Raw genomic sequence first — 8,369 nt, forward strand, 5'->3', positions numbered from 1 at the left:
AGCCTGTTTCCGATTCTGTGTCTCCCTCTCTCTCTGCCCCTCCCCCGTTCATGCTCTGTCTCTCTCTGTCCCAAAAATAAATTAAAAAAAAATGTTAAAAAAAAAAAAATGAAAAGAGCACACAATTGGTACATGCGTTTGTCATTCAAAGGAACAATGTTGGTGAGAATAAAATATTCCAGTTGTGGAGTGAAGATAGGGAGCATCTTGTAGGATGTCAGTGTGAGGGGCGCCTGGGTGGCTCAGTCGGTTAAGCGTCCGACTTCGGCTCAGGTCATGATCTCACAGCTGGTGGGTTCGAGCCCCACATCGGGCTCTGGGCTGACAGCTCAGAGCCCAGAGCCTACTTCGGATTCTGTGTCTCCCTCTCTCTCCCTGCCCCTCCCCGGCTCACGCTCTGCCTCTCTCTCCTTCAAAAAAAACATTAAAAAAAAAAAAAAGTAAAGAAAAAAAGAATGACAGTGTGAAAAGTCACATCATTCTCACCTGGAAAACAGCCAGCTCCTACGCATCACTACTTTGGGAGGATTTGTCAACAGATACGAAAAGCCAGCAGTTGTAAATACTGATTTTAAAACATGTTCATGTACCTTTGCCAAGTAGAATTTTTTTTTTTTTCTCAGACCTGTAGTCATATGCCGTAATGGCTCTAAGACAAGATTTCACAACCTCGGCATCAATGACATTTTGAACGGGGAAATCCTTTGCAGGGGTGCGGTATGTGAGGGGTGGGGGGGACGACCTCGTGCCATGTTTATTCAGTGGCATCTCTGACCTCTACCACTAGATGCCAGTAGTATCTCCCCTTGCAGTGACAACCGAAAATGTCTCCAGACATTGCCAAAAGTGGAAACAAAATTGCTCTCAGTCGAGAAGCTTTGCTCTAGGAAAACCCTGTAAGTTCTCTGAGGCTTCGGAAGCTTATAATAGAAGATGGTAAAGTAAAGGTCACATGCAGAGCAGTGGAATCTGACAAAAAAGACTACAGGGTAAGTTATACTTGTAAAATGAAATAACTGCTTATTTAAAAAAAAAAATCCAGATTCGACACTCACCCATATAGAACAATGGTCTTCGGTCTTCGGTCTTCGGTCTTCGGTCTTCGGAATTTCAAATGGTCTGCGGTTCTAGATGAAAAGCATGGGGAAAATATTGAGAAACATATATAGAATGTATTTATAGAACTTTGGGGTAAAGAATATTTGTCTTGGAAAAAATCAGAAAACCTAGAAGCCCAAAATGAAAACCTCAAGAGACTTAACTCCGGAGCATGTTAATGCATCTGTAAAATGAGATAAGAACTAAAGAAAGGCACCATAAGCAACATTTTAAAAGGGGGAAAAGAGAAAGTATTTGTAGCACGTATAACCAACTAAAGATCAATGTTCAATAAAAATAAAAAGCCTAGAAAATCACTTTTTAAAAGGCAGAAAAAATAGGCTAATAATTTGAAAGGGCAATTCGTAAAGAAAAATCAGTTAGCCAAAGCACATGAAAATTTCCCAAGTCCATTGTAACTCAGGAAAACGCAAACAAAAATCACAATACCATCTTGATTTCATCAGACTGGAAAAATTAAAAAGACTTATGAAATGGGGCACCTGGGTGGCTTAGTCAGTTAAGCATCTGACTCTTGATTTCGGCCCAGGTGATGATCTCATGGTTTATGGGTTCAAGCCCCATGTTGGGCCCTACACCGGCAATGCGGATCCCGCTAGGGATGCTCTCTCTATTCCTCTCTCTCTCTGTCTCAAAACAATAAAAAAACAAATTTAGGAAATACAGAATGGATAAATGCAGATGCGAATCAAAAATCATGGTCATGCCTTATCATGAGAACTTACATTGGGTCTATCTCTTGGACAATTTAGCAGGAGCTATGACAATGTACAAACTGCACAAACTTTGATCTAGTATTCCCCGTCTTCGGTCTGTCCTACAAAAATACTCTCATATGTGCACACACCATGCAGATATGATGATACTCACGATGGTATTGTTTGTGATAAACACTGCAGACAGACGAGAGCCAGCCATCAGCATAGAATGATTGCTGCCTTTTCATATCCTGATCCCCACCATGTGACTTTTTGCAGTAGTGAAATCGAACGAGGTAGATTTAAAATATTGAAATAAAAAGGCCTTTTCTATGGCAGACATTTTCAAGGCTATATAGAAACATGGAAACATACACATATTTCTACAGATAAATGCATTTTTCATGTAAATAAAGCTGCATGTGTTTGTGTGTATGTATAATTATGCGTATGGAAACATATAAAAAGTATGTTGGAGGTGACATGTGGACCGATCAATGGGGATTATCTCCAGGAAGAAAAGTAGGATGAACATCTTATTCTGTGTGCTTCATGGTGTTTGAGGTTTTACTGCAAATACGTATTCTGCATAACATATAATTTTTGAATACAAGTCAGGAAGTTGAGCTCATTGATTTCAGAAGTCTGTGATTTCAGCTCTAACAAATTGTGGCTTAATTAATCCCGGGTTGGAAATAAATCTGAGAACTTAAGCCACCAAGTTTGTGTCCGTATCACAGGATCCTTCGAGAAGAAAGAGTAACGGGGAGAGAGCTTACTGCTCCTTAAGCAGGCACATGCACTTGGCCCATTGTATATGTTTTCCCATTTATCGTCGTGACGCTGTATTTTCACCAAGGTGCTGAGACGACGAAGGTCACCGGGCCAGGAAGGGACAGAGTCAGGAGGAGTCAGGCTTGGACCAGCCTTCAGTGCATGTGACTGTGGCTCTCCACACTGGATGACTCCTAGTTTTACTGGTTGATAGACAAACTGGTTTATTTTTTTTAATGTTTATTTATTTCTGAGAGAGAGATGGAGCATGAGCGGGGGAGGGGCAGAGAGAGAGGGGGACACAGAATCCGAAGCGGGCTCCAGGCTCTGAGGCATCAGCACAGAGCCCGACGCGGGGCTCGAACTCACGGACTGCGAGATCATGACCTGAGCCGAAGTCAAAAGCTCAACCGACTGAGCCACCCAGGCAACCCCAAACCGATATATCTTATCAAGGTCAAGTCAGCCAGCAGGAGGCCATGGTGCAGAAGCCTGCCGAGCATGACCACCACCACCATCTGCATGACATAAAATTGCTGCGATGGGCTCGGTGCTCACTCTGAACCAAGCATTGCCTTCTTATCTCACACAGAAGTCGAGGAAGGAGGTGCCATTACTGTTCACGTGTCACAAGGGAGACCACCGAGGCTCAGCAAAGGTAAGAAAGTGGCAGAGAGTCAGATGTTCCACAAGCACGGGAGACCCCAGCCTCCAACCCCCCAGCACAAAACTCAACCAGTAGACAATTGCCCGCAAACAACAACAGCTCCGGGAGGGTTCTGGGGTCCACGTAAGGAACCTCAGTAACAAATAACCGGAGGACAACCACACGCGAGAATAAAGGAAGATATCTTGGCTTTGCCCGCATCGCCCCAGCCCCGAAGCCAGCATTGCCCAGGGTGAAAGGGGAGCCCCCCCAGCTAGAGAGAGTCCCCCTGCCTGAGAAAGAAAGAAGGAGCTAAGTGGTGAGCTTCCCCGGCCTTTCAGGACACCACGTGAAAGAACCTGCTTTGGTTTCACCCCACCCAGGCGGCAGAGCTGGGACACTGAGAGACAGGTGGGAACAAAGAAGAGAGCAGGGGCCACCCATACGGCCACGCAGCAGAAGCCATCCCGGTACCCGGGCACCTGCTCTGCAGACAGACCTGGCAACTGTCCCCACGAGAGACACCAGCGGCCAGCACAGAGCCCTGCAGATTTCACCAGCTTTTCCTCCGTGGGTATTCACATCCCCTGACGCAAGCCTCCCGAGTGCCTGGTCTCCTCCACCCCCCGCCTCGGCTGCAACGGCTGCCAGCCCGGACCCTGCAGCTGCATGAGAGCAAGACACCAGGTTAGACCCCCCCGGCTGACCCCCTACTGCCACGCACACACTCAGGGCTAGTCTCTCAGCCGTCCTCTTGCACACCACCTGCCAGACGCCGGTCACTGACCTCCGCTGCTATGCACGTGCCCCACGGGACACAGTGCAGTCAGCAGAGAGCACATGACTGCCCGCAGCAGCCAGCGTGCCCAAAGTTGAGCCTGGTCCTTGCTGCCTGCCCTACCCCCCAACTACTACCCGTGCGTCTGCCGTCGGCCCCTGCCGCTGGCCCCCACGGCCAAGTGCGCGAACTGCACCAGCCCCAGCCATCACTGTTGCCTACGCTGATCCCCAGCCCCTGGACCTACTGAGGACCCCAACTGCCCTTGCAACCCCTGCACACCCTCACAGCGCTCAACCAAGGACCGCACAGTTATCGATGCCATGGACCTCAGCAGCCTGAGCCAAAAGGACATCACTCCCTCCCACACTCAGTGCTGACACATACCTCCCACGTTGGCACCCTGTGCCTCGTGGTCTGCTATCACAGCATGTTCCCCCCACAGGCGAAAGTTTCCCTCACCAACAGCAGTTCACAAAGTCTGAATGAGGTGACAGCTTCTTCAATGAACAGACACCTGTCCAAGGCTACAGCAATCATGAAGAATGAGAGAAACGTGACTCCAGCAAAGGAATATGGTGCCCCTCCAATAACTGGCCCCAACGAAATGGGGATCCAGGAACTGCCTGACAAAGAATTCAAAACTGCTTCTTGTAAAGATACCCAGAGGGCAAAAAGTGAACACACAGGTAACAATTTAATGGTATCAGGAGCTCAATGGGAAGTTCAACAGGTAGAAAACATAACAAAGAACCAAACGGAAATTTGAGTGCTAAAGAACACGATGGCTGTACTGAATAATCCAACAAAGAATTCGAACAAAACTTGAACAACCGAAAGAAAAAAGAGGTGAGCTTGAAAACGGATGAATTGAAATTATCCACTCAGAGGAGCCAAAGCTGAAAAAATAAAAAATAAATAAATACAAAAGAAAGAAGAAAGCCTATAGGACCTTATAAGACACATGAATAGAAACAACATATTCATCACTGGAATCCAGAAAGGAGAAGAAGGGAAGGAGCAGAATGCTTATTTAAAGAAACCCTGGTGGAGGGGGCGCTTGGGTGGCTCAGTCGGTTCAGCCTCCGACGTCAGCTCAGGTCATGATCTCATGGTTTCTGGGTTCAAGCCCCGTGTCGGGCTCTGTGTTGACAGCTCAGAGCCTGGAGCCTGTTTTGGATTCTGTGTCTCCCTCTCTCTCTGCCCCTCCCCCGTTCATGCTCTGTCTCTCTCTGTCTCAAAAATAAATAAACGTTAAAAAAAAATTTTTTTTTAAATAAAAAATAAAAAATAAAGAAACCCTGGTGGAGGGGGCGCCTGGGTGGCTCAGTCGGTTCAGCATCCGACGTCAGCTCAGGTCATGATCTCATGGTTTCTGAGTTCATGCCCCGTGTCGGGCTCTGTGCTGACAGCTCAGAGCCTGGAGCCTGCCTGGGATTCTGTGTTTCCTCTCTCTGCCCCTCCCCCACTCACACTCTGTCCCTGTCTCTGTCTCTCAAAAGTAAATAAACATTAAAAAAAATTTTTTTTTAAAGAAATCCTGGTGGAGGGGCAACTGGGTGGCTTGGTCGGTTAAGCATCCAACTCTTTATCTCAGCTCAGGTAGTGATCTCATGGTTTATGAGTTTGAGCCCCACATCAGGCTTTGTGCTGACAGCACAGAGCCTGCTTGGGATTCTGTCTCTCCCTCTCTCTGCCCCTCCCCTGTTTGCTCTCTCTCTGTCTCTCTCTCTCTCAAAATAAATAAACTTTAAAGAAATCCTGATGGAGAATTTCCCACGTCTGGGGAGAGAGTTGGATGACCAGGTTCATGAAGCTCTTAGGTCACTCCAAGGTTTCAATTCAGAATGATCTTCCCCAAGATACATTATAATAAAACTGCCTAAAATCTAAGGCAATTTTTAAAGCAGTGAGAGGAAAACAATGATCTGATATAAGGGAGCTCCCACAAAGCCATCAGTGGATGTCTTGGCAGAGGTCTTACAGACCAGGAGAGAGCTGGACGAGACATTCAATGCGCTAATGAAAGATACTGCAGACCATGAATGCTTTACCCACAAAGTCGTCCTTCAGAAAGGAAGGCAAGATAAATACTTTCCCGGACAAACAAAAGCTTAGGGAAATTTTTTTAGAGCTTGTATATTTGGTTTTAGAAATTAACCCACTATTTACCCAGCCACCACGATATTGTGCAATTGGTATTTTAAAACTCTGTAGTTTTCCTTGTGTCTCACATAAACCTAAATATATTCTGTTGTCTTGTTTTGCAATCATGTTTTAAATATTTTTCCCAAACTCTAAAAAAAAATTAATGTTTATTTGTTTGTTTTGAGAGAGAGAGAGGCAGCGAGAGAGGGACAGACAGACCCCTAAACAGGCCCCACACTGTCAGCGCAGAGCCCGACTTGGGGCTCAAACTCACAAACCATGAGATCGTGACCTGAGCCCAAATCAAGAGTTGGTGCTTAACCAACTGTGCCACCCAGGTGCCCTGCAAACTCTAAATTTTTTAATTTAACTACAACCTATTTTAGATTTTAATAACTTTATTCTAACTTAAAATAATTTCTATTTTCTTAAAAAAAAAAAAAGGAGCCAACCTATGCTGATTACTATAGCTGAGAGGTATTGGTTGATTTCAAAATGAGAAACATATTTTCGGGCATGTCTGACCCCCCGGGAGAGTAGATAAGCCAAAAGGCCGTTTGCCTGAAGGCCTGGAGTGTCCTTGAAGATAACTCTTGGTGAGAGAGGAAGAGATCAGGCCTGAGTTCAAGGCCTGAGTTCGAAGTTCCGGATGTTTGAACACAGAGAGATTCTGATCAGAGCACAGACTCAGACTTCAGATAGATCCCATAGCCCAGCCTCCACCGGACTCAGGGCTTCAGCTTGTAAAACCCGAAGGAACTGTTGTAACAAGACTCAGTTCAACGTTGGTGGAACACAGCTCTAAGTTGAGAGCCCTTTAACCCACAACTCAAACAGAAAAGAGGATTTCTCTTCCAGTTTGAGGGTTGCTTTTTTTTTTTCATCTTCCCTTTTTTTTTTTTTTTTACTCTTGTGTTCCTGTGTGTTTTCTGTTTTTTTGGGGGGGTTTTCTCCTGTTTTGTATAACTGTTTCCATTTTTACAGTTTTTACACACACGACATCTTCAGGGAAGGCTACATGTTGATTCCTTATTCACTTTTTACTGAATAAGACCCATTGCTTTTATGTAATTTTGATATTTAATTGATTTGCACGTAGTGTATATTGGGAGAGACCCATTTTCTTAGTTTCAAGATGGCAGAGTATTGCAGATGCTCTGTCTTTATGCACTGACACAATAAAAACCCATTTAAAGGATGAAAGGAGGATAGAAACCCTTGAAGATAGATCTCTTGGGATAAATAGTTCCAAGTTGGAGGTCACGTTGGAACAGCTGGACCCCCATCTCTCTTTCTAATGCTTCTGATGCTTTCCACGTTTAAAAGTTGCTCATGGGGTCAAAATTCTGGAATGGGGAAGAACTGAACTTATATCACATTTGTTCAAAATGTAGCTGTTTCAGCTGGATTTAGAATGTCATTTACCTGCTTCCAAAATGACAGTTGTAGGCTCCTAAAAGTCACCCAAGAATTTGGTAGCCAAATTGAACTGTATTTTCTCTGCCTTGTTCACTCACACCCATGGAGGACACAGTGAATAAAGGCTGAAAACAAAACTACCCAAAACATAGGATTCATTCTGAACAGACATCAATTCTTTTATTAATAAATCTGTGTGATATTCACAAGTTAATTAATCCAGGGTGGGAGTTGATCTTACCCGAATATATTGGAGCAAATGGGAGTAGATTTCCCAACTTATAATGAAATCACAGAACAATTTTGAATCTCAAATCTGGGAGAGAATGTTTTTTTTATAAATTTTTTTTTTCAACGTTTATTTATTTTTGGGACAGAGAGAGACAGAGCATGAACGGGGAAGGGGCAGAGAGAGAGGGAGACACAGAATCGGAAACAGGCTCCAGGCTCTGAGCCATCAGCCCAGAGCCTGACGCGGGGCTCGAACTCACGGACCGCGAGATCGTGACCTGGCTGAAGTCGGACGTTTAACCGACTGCGCCACCCAGGCGCCCCGAGAGAATGTTTTCAAGAGACCAGTTACCAATTACCAGCGACTGATGTCATTCCTTCGGATGGTGGTGAGGCTTTGTCTCTGAATGGGCAAGAGGACACTGAAATATGGCACTTCTTTTTTTTTTTTTTTTCCCATGCATCAGGAACACTCACCAATAAATTAAAACGCCTGAATGTCAGTTCTGGTGTCACCACAACCCGCCTAGGTAACGTTGGCCAATCATCTAATGCC

The sequence above is a fragment of the Lynx rufus genome, unplaced genomic scaffold (genome assembly GCF_022079265.1).
Source record: "Lynx rufus isolate CCGP_SWC_20201006 ecotype Redwood Valley unplaced genomic scaffold, mLynRuf1.p SCAF_25, whole genome shotgun sequence".
Classification (NCBI taxonomy): Eukaryota; Metazoa; Chordata; class Mammalia; order Carnivora; family Felidae; genus Lynx; species Lynx rufus.